Here is a 20290-nt window from a genome sequence, read left to right on the forward strand (position 1 = left end):
CTCAGAGTTGAACCCTCTGATTTTTAGTTTTAGGCTTTGAGTCCTGCTGGTTGTAAAAACTCAGGAAATTCAGCCCCTCCATCTTTCAAAGCCAAATCTTATGGGGAGTTTGCTTCCCTGTGTGGGGTTTTCTTTGTGATAGTCTGTTTCTTTTCCCTTTCCATGGCCAGGGTTCCTTCTCTCCCACAGACTGTTCCAGTCAGTTTTGCTCCCCACCTGTATCTCTGCCCTTCTATCCCCTTTGATGTGGTCCATTCTCTACCTTCAGTAGCACAGTTTGTCTTTGGGTCATTTTCTGGGTTATTTACACTGATGTGAGTGTAGGGTCCTCTTAGAACACCATCTCCTCAGCCTCTCTTGAGTTGTTTGTTGTAATTAAAAATGTGTTTTGATTTTGCCTAATTTGTTCACTTCATCTATTTTTATAACCATATGATTTTTCTTCTTTAATCTATTAATATTACGTATGCTGATTGATTTTAAAATGTTGAGTCAGGGGCAGCCACAGCAGCCCAGTGGTTTGGCGCCGTCTTTGGCCCAGGGCATGATCCTGGAGACCGGGGATTGAGTCCCACGTCAGGCTCCCTGCATGGAGCCTGCTTCTCCCTCTGCCTGTGTCTCTGCCTCTCTCTCTGTGTCTCTCATGAATAAATAAATAAAATCTTTAAAAATAAAATAAAATGTTGAATCAATAATGCATTCCCAGAATAAGCTACATGTGATTGCAAAGTATTAGCCTTTTCATATATCACTGGATTTGACTTACTAATATTTCATTGACGATTCTTTTGTTTATGTTCTTGGGAGATACTGGTATGAAGTTTTTTTTCTTGTTCTTTCTCAATCTGTTTTCATATCAGGGTAATGTTGCCTTCATAAAATGCACTGAGAATTGGTCTCTGTTTTTCTGTTCTTTGCAAGAGACTATGTAGTATTGGTAATTTTTCCTAAAGTGTTTGCCAGTGAAATAATCTGGGCCTGAAGTGTTCTTTATTGGAAAATTTTAAATTACAAATTTATTGTTTATAGTAGACATTGTAATATTTTTTTCTTCTGGAATATTTTGTTAGTTTATGTCTTTCAACAGATTGGTCATTTTCATCTAGGTTTTCATATTGATGGGTACAGAATTAATTCACAATATTCCTTCATTATCTTTTTAATGTATATAGTAATGTACTCCCATTAATTCCTGATGTTGGAACATTGTTTTTTCTTCTTGCTCTGTCTGCCTCATGGTTAATTTTATTGATCAAAGAACCAGCTTTGGGTTATTGATTTTCTGTATTCTATTAATAATTTGATTTCTGCTCTTTATTATAGACCTTTATTTGTTTAAGCATTTTTCTATAATTTTTTCTGAGCATTAATTTAGTGGCATTCCTCAAATTTTGATATGTTGTATTTTCATTAAGCCAAGAATATTTTCTAGCTTTTCCTGACTCCCTCTTTTATCCATGGGCTAGTTAGAAATGTGTATCATTTCATTTCCAAGTATTTGTGAATTTTCCATATATATTTCTCCTATCAAATTCTAATTTAATTTTGTTATGGTCAGAGAAGATACTCTGTATGATTTCGATACTTTTAAATGTTCTAAGATTGATTTAATGGCCCAGAATATGGCCTACCTTAATAAAAGTTCCTTGTGCACATAAATGTTTATTTTGCTGTAGTTAGCTGGGATTTCTATCCATCCATATCTGTTACATCAAGATGGTTGATAGTGTTGTTTAGGTCTTCTTTGTCATTTCTAATTTTCCGTCTACTTACTCAATTGATTGCTAAGTTGGTGTGTTGAAGTTTCCAAGTATACTTGTGGATTTTAAATTTTTCTCCTTTCATTTTTAGGTACATACACATTTAGAGTTGTTAATTCTTCTTGATGAAATTTCCCATGTTTTAGTCTGCCAGAACTGCCATAACAAAATACCACAGACTGGATGGCTTAAACAGATATATTTATTTTCTCACAGTTCTGGAGGCTAGAAGTCTGAGATCATGGTGCTATCAAGGTTGATTTCTGTGGAGGCCTTTTTCCTGGCTTGCACTGACTGCTTTTTTGCTGAGTCCTCACATGGCCTTTCTCCTGTGAGTGCATTACGTTTAATATAATTATGATAGTTGCATTTAGGTCTACTATTTTATTTTTTGTTTTCTATTTTTCTGGGTTTTGTTCCTCTGATTCCTGCATTAGTTTGAATTATTAGAGTCTTTTTTTAGTATTCCTTTGTAATTTATCTGATGGATTCTCAGCTGTATGTCTTCACATTTTTGTTGTTCTAGGGATTATGATATACCCACCAAACCATTCAGTCTATTACTACAAGTACAAGGTAGGAGGCTTATAACAATACATCTTTTTACTCTCCCCTCTTCATGTTATATTTTGCTTTCATACATATATAAAAGAATTTAAGATAGGAATATATATTTATCAAGATTTATTCATTTAAGAAAACATGAATAATTTTGATCATTATTTCTTTCCATTTTTTTTTTTCTTGACAAATCTTTCTCTATTCTTTCTGGGATTTCCATTACACGAGTATTAGATCTTGTCATTATCCCAGAGGTCTTTCCAGACATGTTCTTTGTTATTTTTTCATTTTTCTGATTAATTCCTATTTATCTTCAAGTCTATGGAATTTTTATTCTTTTTAAAAATATTTTATTTATTCATGAGAGACACACAGAGAGAGGCATAGGCAGAGGAAGAAGGCAGAGGAAGAAGCAGGCTCCCTGTGGGAGCCTGATGCAAGACTCAATCCCAGGACCTGGATCATGACCTGAGCCAAAGGCAGACGCTCAACCACTCAGCCATCTAGGTACCCTTGGAATTTTTACTCTTTCATTTCTATTCTGCTTTGAGTCATCCACTAAATTTTTAACTTTACAAATTTACATTTAGTCCTTTAAAGTAGTTTTTCTGCTGAGGATCTATCTTTTTATCATTTTCTTGAGAATTTTTAAAGTTTTTATTTAAATTCCAGTTAGTTAATACAGTAATATTAGTTTTAGGTATACAACAATAGTGATTCAATAATTCCTAACAACATCTGATGCCCATCACAACAAATGCGCTTCATAATCCCCATCACCTATTTCACCCATCCCCCACCCAACTCCCCTTTGATAACCATCTGTTCTCTATAGTTAAGAGTCTGTTTCTTGATTTGCCTCTTTTTCTCTTTGTTCATTTGTTTTGTTTTTTAAATTCCACATGAGTCAAATCATATGGTATTTATCTTTCTGTGACTGATGTATTTCACTTAGCATAATCCTCTCTACATACATCCAAATGGCAACATTGCATTCTGTTTATGGCTGAGTAATATTTCATTTTGTGTGTGTGTGTATCACATCTTTTTAAAAATTCATTTTTATTTATTTGAGAGAGAGAGAGAGCTTGGGGGAGAAGGGGGATGGCAGAGGGAGAGGGAGAAATGGACTCCCTGCTCAGCAGGGAGTCTGATATGAATTCCATCCCAGGGCCCTGAGATCATGACCTGAGCTGAAGGCAGACACTTAACCAACTGAGCCACCCAGGCACCTTATACCACATCTTCTTTATCCATGCATTAGTCAGTGGATACTTGAACCGTTTCCATAATTTGACTATTACAGATAATGCTCTGTAAACATTGGGATACATGTATCACTTTGAACTAGTATTACTATATTCTCTGGATAAGTATCTAGTAGTGCAACTGCTGGATCATAGAGTGGTCTTTTTTATTTTTAAGTTTTTAAGAAACCTCCATACCACCTTTCACAGTGTCTGCAGTTTGTGTTCCTACCAACAGTGCAAGAGAGGTCCCCTTTATCCACATCCTCACCAACACCTGTTGTTTCTCATGTTGTTGATTTTAGCCATCTGACAGGTGTGAGGTGATATCTCATTGTAATTTGTTTTGTATTTCCCTGATGATGAGTGATATTAAGCATCTTTGCATATGTCTGTTGTCATATCTGTATGTCATCCTGAAGAAATGTCCATTATGTCTTCTGCCCATTTTTAAATTGGATTATTCATTTTTTGGGTATTGAATTTGATAAGTTCTTTACATATTTTAGATATGAACCCTTTATCAGATATGTTACTTACAAATATCTTCTCCCATCCCATAGGCTGTCTTTTAGTTTTGTTGATTATTTTGTTTGCTATATAGAAGCTTTTTATTTTGGTGTAGTTCCAATAGTTTATTTTTGCTTTTGTTTCCCTTGCCCCAGGAGACATATCTAGAAGGAAGTTACTACATATAGCATATGTCAAAGAGGTTACTTCCCGTGTTCTCCTCTAGGATTTTAATGGTTTCATATCTCAAGTTTAGGTCTTTAATCCACTTTCAATATATTTTTGTGTATAGTGTGAGGAAGTGGTGGTCCAGTTTCATTCTTTTGCATTATTATAGTTGAATTTTCTCAACACCATTTATTGAACAGAACAATGAAACAGGAACTGATTCTTTGAAAAAAATAGTAAAATTGATAAACTTCTGGCTGGACTACCAAAAACAAAAGAGAAGGGACCCAAATAAAATGACAAATGAGACAGGAGAAAAAACAACCAACACGGCAGAAATACAAACATTGTGGCTTTGATTTGCAATTCCATGATAATTAGTGATGTTGAGTATGTTGTAAAGTGCCTGTTGGTATTTTTGTGTGTTCTTTGTAAAAAATAATGATTTAGGGATGCCTGGGTGGCTTAGTGGTTGAGCATCTGCCTTTGGCTCAGGGCATGATCCCAGGATTGAGTCCCACATCAGGCTCCTTGCACGGACCCTGCTTCTCCCTCTGCCTAGGTCTCTGCCTCTCTCTCTCTCTCTGTGTGTCTCTCATAAACGAATAAATGAATAAAAATCTTTTTAAAAATTAAAAATTAAAAAAATAATGATTCAGCCTCTGCTACTTTTTAATTGGAGTGTTTGCTTTTTATTATTGTTGTATAAGTTCTTTATGTATTTCGGATATTAGTCCCTTATCAGATACATCATTTACAAATATATTCCCCCTTTTAGTAGATTACCTTTTCATTTTGTCTTTTGCTATGAAGAAGCTTTTAAGTTTTATATAGTCTCACTTTCTTTCATTTTCTTTGCTTTTGTTGTTAAAAGAAAAAAAAGTCATCCCCAAGACTGATGTCAAGAAGCTTATTGTCTTTGTTTTCATCTAGGGTTTTATGTTTTCAGATCTTAAAGACATTAAAGTCTTTAATCCATTTGAGTTAATTTTTGTGTATGGTGTAAGATAGCAATCCAGTTACATTCTTTTGCATGTGGCATGATATCTGTTTTGTTTCGTTTTTCCATTTTAACTGTGTTTACCTGTACCTCCTGGTCACTGCTGTTTTAAATTGTTATCTAGTAACTCTGAACTCTGACTCATCTCAAGGTTGACATTTGTTGATTGTCTCTTTTTTGAAACTTAGTCACATTTTTTCCTCTATATGGAGAGTAATTCTGTTCTGAACAACTTAAAAATTATGAGACTCTGGGGCTGTTAAAATTTTCTGGAGGATTTTGACTTTTGTTTGTTTTAGTAGGAAATCTGGTTGAGCTAAGACTGAAAGTTCTATCTTCATTTGGATGATAATTCCAATGTTAATTCACTTTTTAAGGCAATTTTTTGCTGCTTTGGCTCTGTCCCATCATTCACAGCTCAGGATTGAGTCCAAGATTTATACTTGCTCATATGCAGAATTAGAAGATCCGTTTCTCCATCTCTCCTTGATTTCCTCCTGATTATCTGGCTCACAATCTCTTTTCCTTGTTCTTTAGCCAGAAAAATGGAATTTCCCTTAGAATTTTACCTGACCATTTTGCTAGCATAGATACAGCTTTATGATTGAGGCAACCATTAAGGAAAACTAAGAAAAGGAATGCCTGGGTGGCTCAGCGGGTAAGCATCTGCCTTCCGCTCAGGGCATGATCCTGGAGTTCTGGGATCAAGTCCCACATTGGGCTTCCTGCATGGAGCTTGCTTAGCCCTCTGCCTAGGTCTCTGCCTCTGTGTGTGTGTGTGTGTGTGTGTGTGTGTGTGTGTGTGTCTCATGAATAAATGAATAAAATCTTTAAAAAAGGGAAAACTAAGAAGAATAAAATATAATTACTATAATTGTTATATTATTAATATAATTTATTGTTATTTTCTCCCTATACTTTTTGGAATACTGACCTCTTTTACTGGTTTCTTTGCCTGGAAAGATAAGTTTTTTCCTCAGTGTTCCAGTTGCCCATGCTTTCATTGCTGCAGTTTAAGAATTATGGCCTACCTTTTGGTGCAGTGCCAGGAGAGAGCAAACAAGGAAAATATTGGAATCTTCTCCATCTATGATTCTCTGATCAGAAAGAAAATGTCTCTCTCTAAATTTTGTTGTCTGTAGCACTGTGTAACTTTGAGACTAGGGAAAACTTGGGGCCAAAGTTGTAAGAGAAAAGATGAAAATAAAATGGGAGACTAATCCCTCTATGGGTTGTTCTTCAGTTTTTCACTCTCCTACCTGATTCACTTTCTTTTACTCAGTTTTGAATCCTTGAGCAATTGCTTTTTCTTTTTTGTCTAGAGTTTTTAGTTGTCACAGTTACAGACATGGGTTTAATACAACTACTCCATCTTGATCAGCACTAAAAGAAGTCCTCCTTTTGTTTGAAATTCATTAATTTTACAAGAATATGAAATTATTGGATTCTCTTCCATTTTTTCTAGTATATATTGGGCTACTTTGATCCACAGGTCAATTTCTTCCTATAGTTCAAATATTTTCTCCTCTTTTATCTTTGAAAATTATTTTATTTTCTTTTTAAAAAATATTTATTATCCATTTATTAAATCTTCAATGTCTGCCTTCTATATATCTAGTGTACCCTTTTGTCCTGCTACTACTTTCTTTGTAGGTTTTTTTTTTTTTTTTTAATTTATTTTTGTTTATTTATGATAGTCATACAGAGAGAGAGAGAGGCAGAAACACAGGCAGAGGGAGAAGCAGGCTCCATGCAGCGGGAGCCCGACGTGGGACTCGATCCCGGGTGTCCAGGATCGCGCCCCCGGCCAAAGGCAGGCGCCAAACCGCTGTGCCACCCAGGGATCCCGTTTGTAGGTTTTCTTTGTAATTTTTTCCTCTCACTTAGTAAGTCTATTTTCCACACCATAGTTTTAATACTTTATAACTTCACATATTTTAGGGACACTCCAATAACACACTGTTGAATTTAAATAATTATTAAAACAATTCCAGGACTCTTATTACATCAGTTAAGTGTCTCATTACCTGGTCTCTAAAAAAATTTCTTGAGGACATGGTGGTACCAACAAAAATATCTCAAATAAATCTTCTTTAAAGTGTACTTTTCAAGTATCTTTTCAATGCTATGTGCATTTCCTATTTTTAGGGCACAGAACTGTTGAATATATTTTATACTGATATTCTGTTTATTGCACCAATTAATACGGGACAATTCATCCAAATCTTCAATTTACTTCCAAATAGTGTAGAAGGATTATCTTTTGATCCTCTATATGTTTTCCAATGCACTTTGAGAATATTTTTATTAACACTTAAGACCAGAGGTTTACTGATGTTGAACAATATTTTCAATTTAGTCATTTGTTAGCAAGTTTGTTGAAGGAGTTAAGGCTGTCATCTGAACCATATAAAAAACCTGATTTCCTAGTGTTTTTTCTCTGATCATTGGCCTAGTAGCTCAAGATTCAGATCCTCCTCTCGTGTCACTAAAATCTTGCATTTTCAGAATAAACTCCAGATAATAACTAATTGGACTTTCAAAGTTCTGTCCAGCTTAATTTGAAAAAAATTATTTTAGAGTCTACACTGCTACTTGAGGAAAGTTGAATTGTATTTTTGTGTGTGCTATTATTGTCAATTTTGATTGGTTGTATGAGACTCATTTGATTTATTAAACCTGACACTTTCCATGTTAATAAATTATAAAAATGATAATATATACCATTTTGTTTGCCTAATAAGCCAATTCCTCTCTAGGTATTTGATGCGCATTATACTTTATCCTTGCAGTAACACTTTGAATAGCTATTATTTCAAATATTTTACATAAAAATTTTGAGTCTCAAAGCAATCTCAAAAACTTTGAGTCTCAAAGTCTTAAGTACTTTTTTCAGGGTCACATAAGCAATTAAATGACAGAGATAGATTTTAAACACAAATTCTCAAAAGGCATATCCAACATCCCTCTTTTATGAAAGAGTGAAAACTCAAGTCTTGGGAGTGAAATGCTTATATTGCAATGTTAAGTATAGTCAGAAAATAAGGAAACTCTTAAAACTATATTTACATTTGGAAGTACAGAAAACGGTGCAGTAGGTAGGCAAAAAGAAACTTAGATATTCTAAGAGGAAAATAGAGAGCATTTGAACATTATACCTCCCAAAGACTAAATTTCTAAAACTATTCTGAGGAGAAAGCATCCGAATGTAAGTAAATTTCAAGTAAACCATGAAAGAAAGTGAGATGGTTATTTACAAGATAACATTTTCAGGAAAAAGGTTTATTTTTCTCTTTCCCTTTTCAAATATTTATATATATTCTAGTTAGTATTTAGCATAATATTGGTTTCAGGAGTAGAATTTAGTGATTCATCACTTACATATAACACCCAGTGCTCAACACAAAAAGTTTATATTTGTGTCCACCAATATGTTTTTACCTTCCTCAGTAGGAGCATTATAGGGTAGGCACATGACCGGAGTGCATTTCCCTGCAAGTTCTGTATTGCTTTTAAGCAGTAGTTGAACTCCCTCCATATTTTTACTCTGCTTTTAATAGGTATATGCCAATATTTATGAGGCCCTAACTGGGGATGGAGCTACAGATAAAAGGTGCTAGAGTCCCTGAGTCACTGAAAGTAGACCACTGCTAGTTAGGAATACTTGCCTTGGACTTCTGTGTGTATGAAATATTCCGTTCCATTGTGTTTATAGTCCTCTCACAATTTGCTGTCAGTTTTTGCAATGATTTAGCATACCCTGACAAATGCAGTTTTGTGTTGCATAATATGGTGGTTGAAAGCAGGAAATTTTGGAAGTCACAGAACTCAACTCACATAAAAACCTTTATATCAATTCTGTTCTTATATTTAACTCCTTATTCTGATGAGGATATTAAAATATTAAGTGACATACAAATCCCAGGAATCACATGCTGAACTTAAAAAATGATAGCTATGTACATAAATGAGATTTCAAAAAAAGAATTATAAGTGGCTCTGAAAGACACCACCATGGTCATAGAGAGTATGCCATTTACATTAGCTAAGAACCAAGAAGAGCACCAGGAATGACCCTAAGCTAACCTCATGCCCATTATTCACTAAAGAATGTCCTAGAATGGTTTTTCTTAGTAAATCTGGAGTTTTTCTTTGCTCATGGTGACTAAAACAAATAACCAGAAGTAGACTAGGCATTTAAATACAGGCTCAATTGTCATAGAAAAGTAAAACAGTCTGATAAGAAAACTGATATTTAAAAAGAGTAACCTGCTCTGAATCATGCAGTAGTAAGTGGCTGAATAAGGTTTTAAATCCATTTAGATCTGAATTGTTTCTAAAAGAAACAATTTCTAAAGGATAAACAAATGCTTATAAGAAGTAGAAAAAGAACTCCCATGTCATTACTGGTCTTGGACCTTTCATGTTGGGACAAACAGGCCTATTAAATTGTTCATTCGATTCTTGAATAGTAAAACATACATAATGATGGATAGTGCCCATAAAGAATCATAATCTTCCAATATAGGGAAACCACCTCTGTTTAAGAGGCAAGGACTTCTGCTTTCAGAAAGATGGGATAAATGTACTTTTCCCTATTCCTTCATCTGAGTACAAACAATAACCCTGGACATTATATACTAAACAAACATAACAAAACTCTGGAAAGTGGAGAGATAGAGACCTGTGAGGAATTTGGGACTCAAAGAACAACATGGGAATAAGTACCTTTTGATTTTCATTTTGCCTGATATATTTCAGACTTGGCATATGGAAGAAGCCAGCAACCTAGAAATGCTGATCAGTATAGGAAAAACTCTAAAGCCCAAATAAAACCCTGGCCTCTCTAATCAAAAGACCAAAGAAAAAGGTTTTAACATTAATAACTCTATTATAGCCAAACAGCACAGTTCTATTACCACCAGACAGTGCTGAGTGGGGAGCCTAGACCTTTACCTTTACCTGGCTATAACAAGGCAGTGCAACATTCCTACTGGAATGGTGTCAGAGGAATCCAAGCAGGGAGTCAGGGCTTTCATCCCTGTCATCGCTAAGAAGGCTCTCCCACATGGTGTCAGTGGAGCCTATCTCCACTTCTATTTGGCGATAATGAAGTGCCCCTTACCCTCTCTGTTGAGATACTAACAGAGAAGGCCTAGTAAAGAGTAAGAACTTTCATTACCATCTAGTCATAATGAGGCCATCCAACATGCACGGTGATAGTAGAGGCAATATAGGGAGCAATAATGAGACAATTCTACCCCTCCAGCAAGGAAGACATTAATGGAGGGCCTAGTAGGGAAATAAAATTCCCACATACATTCAGAAATAATGAGAAGCTCACCCTTGGTGTCAGTGGAAACCAACTGGGGAACCTGAACTTCTACCTCTGCCTGAAAGGAACAAAGCAGCACTCCTCCTTTTTCCTGTGAGAATGATGTCAGTTGAATTCAGCTAAAATGAAATATTTACATAAGATTAAGAGGCTCACAAGGTAGCACACAAAAGCACCAGTTTAAATTGGAAATCACTTTTTATGCCAAGGACCAGAAAGATCTCAAGCTGAATTTAAAAAGTCAATCACTAGATGCCAGCAACTAGATGATAGCAATATTTGAATTATCTGATAAAATTATCTGATGCAGCCATCATAAAAAAATGCTTCAAACAGTTAAACATACTTGAAACAAAGTTTCAGCAAAGAAAAAATTAAAGGAAAAAAGGAAAGGAAAACAAAATTTTAGAACTGAAAATAAAATAGCCAAAATTAAAAATAAAAAAATACATTGAAAAGTATAATGGAAGTAACAAAGAATTTGTGAACTGAAAGAACAATAAAATTTGCCCAATCTGAAGAACACAGAGCAAATAGACTGAATAAGATGAACAGAATTTCAGGGACCTGTGGGACTATAACAAAGATCTAATATTTTGTTATCAGAGCCTTGGAAGGAGAGGAGGAAAAAGGGTGTGGCTTAAAAAGTAGTCAAGGAAATATGGCTGAAAATTTCTCAAATTTGGTAAAAGACATAAATTTACATATTTAAGAAGCTAGAGAACCTAAAACAGGAAAAGCTTAATTGCCACAAAGCTCATATAGTCAATCTTCTGAAACCCAAGGACAAAGTCTTGAGGTGAGTTTGAGAGAAAAAAACCTTGCAAACAGGGGCAAAACCATTATGGCAACAGGTTTCTCATCAGAAAACATGGAAGTTAAAAGGAAGTAGCATAAAACTTTTTAACTACTTAAAGAAAAAAATGTCAATCCAGAATTTTATATATAATGGAAATATCCTTTAAGAATGAAGGGGAAATCCAGGCATTCTTAGATTAAGATAAACTAAGAATTTGTGACCAGAACGTATAACCGAAAAAATAGGTAAAGTTCTCAAAAAAAAAAAAAAAAAAAAGAAAAAGAAAAAAAGAAATAATAAAACATTTGGAACATCAGAAAGTAAGAAAGAATATGGTCAACAGAATTAAGAATAATTATAACACTGGCAGATGTGGTTGTAAATGCAGAGAAAACAGTTAATTGTATTATAAATGTAGAAGAGTTAAGAGATGTGAAGGGAGGTAAGATTTTTATACTTCTTTGGTATTACGGTAAAGTGATGATCCAGTAAACTGATAATTTGTGTGTATATAATGTACCTGGAACAAATTATAAAAACATTTAAAAAGAGATATACTAAATAAAATAGAATTCTAGAAAGTATTCAAGTTAACCCACAAGAAAACAGGATTAAGAAACAAACAAAAGGAGAAAACAATACATGAAATGGATGTCTAAACTCACCACTTTTTTTCAACATACTACTGGAAGTCCTACCAAAGTTATCAGATAAAAAAAGGAAGGAGTAAACTGTTGCTACTTGCAGATGATATGATACTATATAGAGAAAACTCTAAAAACTCTATCAAAACGCTGTGAGAACTAACAAATTTAATAACGGTTCAGGATACAAAATCAAAATATGGAAATGTATTGCATTTCTATACACTAGTAACAAAATAGAAAGGAAAATAAATAAAAATTCCATTACGGTTGCCCCAAAGAGAATAAAATATCTAGAAATAAATGTAACCAAAGAGGTAAAAGACCTGTACTGTGCAAATTATAAGACACTGATGAAAGAAATCGAAAGTGACACAAATAAATGGAAAGAAACACAATGCTCAGGGATTGGAATAATTAATATTGTTACAATGTCTATACTACTGAAAGCAGTCTATAGATTCAATGGTATTTCTATCAAAATACCAATAATGTTTTCACAGAACTAGAATAAAAAATTCTAAGATTTGTATAGAACCACAGAAGACTGAATAGCCAAACCAATCTTGAGAAAGAAGAGAGCTGTGAAGGTAGCACAAATCTAGATTTCAAGGTCTCCTAAAAAGCTCTAATAATCGAAACGGTATGGTAATGACACAAAAAAGATACAAAGATCAATGGAATAGAACTGAGTACCCAGAAATCCACATATATAGATCAATCAATCTACAACAATAAAAAAAGCAAGAATAAACAATAGGGAAAAAACTCTTCAATAAATGGTGCTGGGAAAACTGGATAGCTACATGCAAAAAAATGAAACTGGACCTCTTTCTTATACCATACACAAAAATTAAACTCAAAATGGATTAAAGACTTAAATGTGTGAGACCTGAAACCATACAACTTCTAGAAGAACACAAAGCAATAATCTCTTGAAGATCAAACTTAGCAATATCTTTTTGGATCTGTCTCCTCAGGCAAGAGAAACAAAAGCAAAATAGACAACCTTTTTTGTTTATTGATGGTATTACATCAAACCAAAATGCATTTGCACAGTGAAGGGAACCATCAAAAAGATTAACATATACCAAGGTAGACCATATCCTGGTCCTAAAATCTCAACAAATCTTAAAACAATTAAAATTTGTGTGACCTGTTGAAGCCATGCTGAGAGTGTTATTTTTAGTACTAAATACATACATTAGAAAAAAAGGAAAAATCTCAGATCCATAATCTATGGTCCTAACTTGAGAACTTAGAAAAAAAGACCAAAATAAACCAAAAGCAAGCAGAAGTAAGGAGATAGTAAAAGTAGAATGAGAAATCCGTGAAAATGAACATAGGAAATATTTTCTTTGAAAATAGCAATAAACTTGACAATCTTCTAGCAAGACTAATGACAAAAAGAAGACATGAATTACCTCCATTGGGAATGAAATACAGGAGTTTTACTGAAGACACTACAGACATCAAAAGGATTATAATGGAATACCACAAACTACTCATACACACAATAGTACTTTTTCATCTAATTGCTAAATTTACTTCCCAATATGAAATAAATTGCTCTATGACTATCAAATTTAACTTGTAATTTAAAACCTCCCCAAAAAAGAAATTTTTCATGTCCAAATGCTTTCACTGGAGAATTCTACAAAATATTTAAAGGTTGAGCATCAATTATATGATACCTCTTCCACAAAATAGAAGAAAAAGAAACACTTCCTAATTCATTTTATAAAGTTAATATTAACCTTATATAAAAGCCAGAAAAAGACCATACCAAAAACAAAACTACAGACCAATATCACTAAGGAATATAAACACAAACATTCTTTTAAAATATTAGCAAATAGAATTCAGTAATATATAAAAAGAATTATATATTATATGCTACAATTAAACAGTTTTTCCAGAAATGGAAGCTGGTTCCCATACAAAACCAATCAATGAAATCTACCATATTAATAGACTAAAGAGAAGACTATCATAACATCAATCATGATTTAAAAAACTCTCAAAAGTAGGAATAGACGTGCAACTTATTCAACTTGATAAAGAATATCTATTAAAAAACCTATAGCTAACATCATTCTTAATGGTGAAAGATTGACCAAGTTCTCTAAGTCTCTAAGGAACTGGGCAAGGATGTCTTTATTCCTGTCTCACCCCTCTGTTCAACATAGTTCTGGAAGTTCTACCCATGCAATAAAGAAAAAAATAGAAATAAAAGATATGCAAATCAAAAATGAAAAAATAAAGAATTTCCTTTGTTTGCAGAAAACAGGATTATCTATATAGAAAGTTACAAGCAATCTATTTTTTTAAAAGCCTTCTAGGTACACCTGGGTGGCTCAGTGGTTGAGCATCTGCCTTGGCTCAGGTCGTGCTCCTGGGGTCCTGTGATTGAGTTCTGCTTTAGACTCCTTGCAGGGAGCCTGATTCTCCCTCTGCTCCGCCCCTCTCTCTCTGTCTCTCATGAATAAATAAAATCTCTCTTTACAAAAACCTTCTAGAACTAATAATTATATCAGGAAGTTTGTAAGGCATAAAATATTGGGTAAACACACAAAAGTCAATTGTACTTCTACATACTAGTGATGAATACATGAATATGAAAGTTTTAAATATACAATTTATAATAAAGTGGAATTTTTTAAGTCTAAAAAATATGTACAGGTCTTGCATGCTAAAGACAAATACTCAGACGAAAGAAAAGATATGAATAGATGGGTGGATATACTGTTGGCACATGACATAATAAGGTTATCAATTTTCTTCAGATTGATATACAAGTATAACATCATTCCTATCAAGTATCAGAAAGGTTCTTGTCACTGTACATTATCTTAATCCAAATTTAAATGGAGAATGGACTCATTAGCCAAAAAAATATTTTTGAAAAATGGAACAAAGTGGGAAAAATCAGTCTGCTTAAATTCAAGACTTCTTATGTAGCTACAATAATCAAAACTGTGACATTCACAAATGGATGGACAACAGAGATCAATGGAACAAAATGAAGAATTCAATAGTAAACCCATCTGGAGACCCAAATGATTTTTTATTAAATTTCAAAGCAATTCAATGAAGAAACAATAAACTTTTCAACATGTGACATGAGAACAATGGGCTATTCTTACCCAAAAGAAATTTAAAATTAATCTTCTTCCTAAGTTTCATGGCTTTTACAAAAATAAACTAAAAATAGATCATAGATTTAACTGTAAAATGTAAAACTATAAAACTTTCAAAAAAAACACCAATTCTTTGGGATTTGGGTTAGGCTAATATTTTTTAGATTTGACACCAAACACATGAGCCAAAGTAGAATTTTATAAATCAGACTTAAAGACTTTAAGAGGATTAAAAGACTGGGAGAAAATAATTGCAAACCATATTCCTTACAAACGACTAGTGTTTAAAATATAGAAAGAATCCTTAAAAGGCAACAGTAAAAGAAAAATAAATCTGATTAGAAAATTAGAGAAGACATGAATGGACATTTCATCAAAGATGATATACAGATGGCAAACACAGGAAACATTGTTCAAAATCATTAGCCATTTGCATTAGGGACATGCAAATCAAAACCACAATTGGATATCACTATATCTATCTTAAAATGGTTAGAATAAAAAAAACACAGGAAAACACCAAATGCTAGTGAAAATGCAGAAAAATTAGATCACTTATAAACATTCCTGATATGGAAAGTAAAATACTACAGCCCTACAAAGAAAAATTTTGTCAGTTTTTTTTTAAACCTAAATATTCCAATCCCATATGAATTGGAAATTGCACTCCAGGGCATTTATCAGAGCGAAGTAAAAAAGCTCTTTGCTCGCCAAAACTTGTACATTATATTTTTATTGTGGTAACATATACGTACGTAACATAAAATTACCCTCTTAGGGGCTCCTGGCTGGCTCAGTCAGAAAAGCATGCAACTCTTGATTTCAGGGTTGTGAATTCAAGTCACATATGGGATGTAAAATTTACTTACTTAGATACATACATACGTACACTTTATTTATTTATTTAAGATTTTACTCATGAATGACACAGGCAGAGAGACAGGCAGAGGAAGAAGCAGGCTCCCTGTTGGGAGCCTGATGTGGAACTTGATCCCGGGATTGCAATCTGAGCCAAAGGCAGACACTCAACCACTGGGCCACCCAAGTGCCCCACATACATATACTTAAAAAAATAATAAAATTTACCATCTTAAACATTAATGTTACACCTCAGTAGTAGTAAGCACATTCACATTATGCAACTATTACCTCTGACCATCTCCAGAACTTTTTTCATATTCTCAAACTGGAACTTCATACCCATTAAACAATAATTGCTCATTCCCCCCCTGCCCCCAGCCTCTGAAGCCATCATCTTTTTTTTCTGTTTCTATGGATTTGACTACTCTAGGTACCTCATACAAATGAAGTTATATACTTTTTGTCCTTTTATTTAACCTTTCAAAAAATTCAAGTATAATTAACATACAGTGTTATATTAGTTTCAGGTATGCAATATAGTGATTCAACAACTCTATACTCAGTGCTCATTGTAATAAGTGCACTCTTAGCCTCTTCATGATTTCACCCATCCCCCACCCATCTACCCACTGGTAACCATCAGTTTGTTCTCTATACTTGAGTCTGGTGGGGGTTTTTTGGTTTTTGTTTCTTGGGTTTTTTTGCTTGTCTCTGTTTTCCTTTGTTCATTTATGCTAAGTGAAAGAAACATGTAAAAAAGGCAGATAATTTCTATAAGCGTCATCCAAATCATGGAATTTCTCAGAATTTCTTTTTAAGGATGAAGAATAATCAATTATATGACTACTCTATTTACATATATTATGAAAAGATCAAAATAAGTTTAGCTAACACTTATCATCTCATGTAGATATGAAAAAAATGAAAAGAACCCTGCTTTTTTTCTTTGTGATAACTCTTAGGATATTCTTTAACAACTTCACTTGTTAAATTTATTCCTAACGACTTTGCTTTTGATGCAAATCATTTTCTTCTTTTTCAGATAATTCGTTGTTAGTGTATAGAAATGACACTGAGATTTGTATGTTAACTTTATATCTTGCAGCTTTACTGAATTTGTTGATTAGATCCATTTTTCCCCCTGGTGGATTCTTTAGGATTTTCTGCATATAAAAGTATGTCATCAGCCAATTTTACATCTTTTTCAATTCTGATGCCTTTATTTCTCTTTCTTGCCTTATTGCTCTGGCTAGAATTTCCAGTACTATTTTGAATGGGAGTGGTGAGTGTGTGCACACTTGTCCTGTTCCTGATCTTAGGGAAAAGCTTTCAACTTTTTATTATTGAGTATGATATTAGCTACAGGCTTGTCATATATGATCTTCATTATGTTGCAGTACATTTCTTCTATAGCTAATTTAATTATTTTAATTGTAGTGTAAAAATAGTGTTGAATTCATTTCAGGTGTACAATATAGTGATCTGGCCATATCCTATATTACTCAGTTCTCTTCAAGATAAATGTACTTCTAATCCCCTTTGCCTATTTAACCCATCCCTCCACCTACCTCTTCTCTGGTCTATTTGTTTTCTATAATTAAGACTGTTTTTAGGTTTGTCTTTTTTTTTTTTTTTCATTTTTGTTTTGTTCCTTAAATTCCACATATGAGTGAAATCATATGGTATTTGTCTTTCTCTGGCTTATTTCACTTAACATTATATATTCTGTAGCTCAATCCATGCTGTTGCAAGTGGCAAAATTTTGTTCATTTTAATGGCTGAATAATATTCCAGTGTGTATGTTTGTGTGTCTGTACATATACATCTTTATCAATTCATTTACTGATGGACTCTTAGATTGCTTCCATAACTTAGCTTTTGTAAATAAAACTGCAATAAATAGGGGTGTGTGTATCCTTTTTAATTAGTGTTTTCATACTTTTTGTGTAAATACCCAGTAGTGTGATTACAGGATCAGGTCTATTTTTAACATTTTGAGGAACCTCCAAACTGTCTTCCATAGTTACTGCACTCGTTTGCATTCCCAGCAACAGTGCAAGAGGGTTCCTATCTCTTCACATCCTTGCCAACACTTGTTTCATGCATGGTTGATTTTAGTTACCTTGACAGGTGTGAGGTGCTATCTAATTGTGGTTTTGATTTGTGTTTCCTTGATGATGAGTGATGTTGAGAATCTTTTTATATATCTCTAGGCTGTCTGTATGTCCTCTTCAGGGAAATATCTACGTGTCTTCTGCCCATTTTTAATTGGATTGTTTTGTGGGTGTTAAGTTGTATAAGTTCTTTATATATTTTGGATACTAACTCTTTATCAGATATGTCATTTGAAAATATCTTCTCCCATTCTGTAGGCTGCCTTTTAGTTATGTTGGTTGTTTCCTTTGCCGTGCAGAAGTTTTTTATTTTGATGTAGTCCCAATAGTTTGTTTTTGTTTTTGTTTCTCTTGCCTTAGGAGATATATGTAGAAAGATGTTGTTATGGAGGATATCAGAGAAATTATAGCCTGTGCTCTCTTCTGGGATTTTTATGGTTCCAGGTCTCACATTTAAGTCCTTAATCCATTTTGAATTTATTTTTTTTAATGGTTTAGCAAAGCAGTCCAGTTTCATTCTTGTCATGTAGCTGCCCAGTTTTCCCAACATCATTTATTGAAGTGGCTGTCTTTTTCCCATTACATATTCTTGCCTCTTTTGTTTAAGTTGAATTGACCATATAATTGTGGGTTTAGTTCTGGGTTTTCTATTTTCTTCTGTTGATCTATATGTCTATTTTTGTGCCAGTATCATACTGTTTTGATTACTATTGCTTTGTAATATAACTTCAAGTCTGGAATTGTGGCAACTCCAATTTTTTCTTTTTCAAGATTACTTTGGCTTTTTGGGATCTTTTATGGTTCCATATATATTTTAGGATTGTTTGTTCTAGTTCTGTGAAAAAACGCCATTGGTATTTTGATAGGGATTGCACTGAATCTGTGGATTGTTTTGGGAAGTATGGACATTTTAACATTATTTGTTCTTCCTATCCATGGGCATGGAATGTCTTTCGATTTGTTTTTGTCATTTTCATTTTCTTTCATCAGTGTTTCATGAAATGTTTTAAGAGTACAGATCTTTGATCTCTGGTTAAGTTTATTCCTAGGTCCTTTATTAATTTTGGTGCAATTAAAGATGATCATTTTCGATTTGTATTTCCCTGATGGCAAGTGATGTGGAGTATTTTCTCATGTGTTTGTTGGCCATGTCTATGTCTTCCTCTGTGAAATTTCTGTTCATGTCTTTTGCCCATTTCATGATTGGATTGTTTGTTTCTTTGCTGTTGAGTTTAATAAGTTCTTTCTAGATCTTGGATACTAGCCCTTTATCTGATACGTCATTTGCAAATACCTTCTCCCATTCTGTAGGTTGTCTTTTAGTTTTGTTGACTGTATTTTTTGCTGTGCAAAAGCTTCTCATCTTGATGAAGTCCCAATAGTTCACTTTTGCTTTTGTTTCTTTTGCCTTCATGGATGTATCTTGCAAGAAGTTACTGTGGCCAAGTTCAAAAAGGGTGTTGCCTGTATTCTCCTCTAGGATTTTGATGGAATCTTGTCACACATTTAGATCTTTCATCCATTTTGAGTTAATCTTTGTGTATGGTGAAAGAGAGTGGTCTAGTTTCATTCTTCTGCATGTGGATGTCCAATTTTCCCAGCACCATTTATTGAAGAGACTGTCTTTTTTCCAGTGGATAGTCTTTCCTCCTTTGTCAAATATTAGTTGACCATAAAGTTGAGGGTCCACTTCTGGATTCTCTATTCTGTTCCATTGATGAATGTGTCTGTTTTTGTGCCAGTACCACACTGTCTTGATGACCACAGGCTTTGTAGTACAGCCTTAAATCTGGCATTGTGATGCCCCCAGCTATGGTTTTCTTTTTTAATATTTTCCTGGCTATTTGGGTCTTTTCTGATTCCACACATTCTTAAGATAATTTGTTCCAACTCTCTGAAGAAAGTCCATGGTATTTTGATAGGGATTGCATTAAACATGTAAATTGCCCTCGGTAACATTGACATTTTCACAATATTAATTCTGCCAATCCATGAGCATGGAATATTTTTCCATCTCTTTGTGTCTTCCTCAATTTCTTTCAGAAGTGTTCTGTAGTTTTTAGGGTATAGATCCTTTACTTCTTTGGTTAGGTTTATTCCTAGGTATCTTAATGCTTTTGGGTGCAATTGTAAATGGGATTGACTCCTTAA

The sequence above is a fragment of the Canis lupus genome, chromosome 3, assembly GCF_011100685.1.
Source record: "Canis lupus familiaris isolate Mischka breed German Shepherd chromosome 3, alternate assembly UU_Cfam_GSD_1.0, whole genome shotgun sequence".
NCBI lineage: Eukaryota > Metazoa > Chordata > Mammalia > Carnivora > Canidae > Canis > Canis lupus.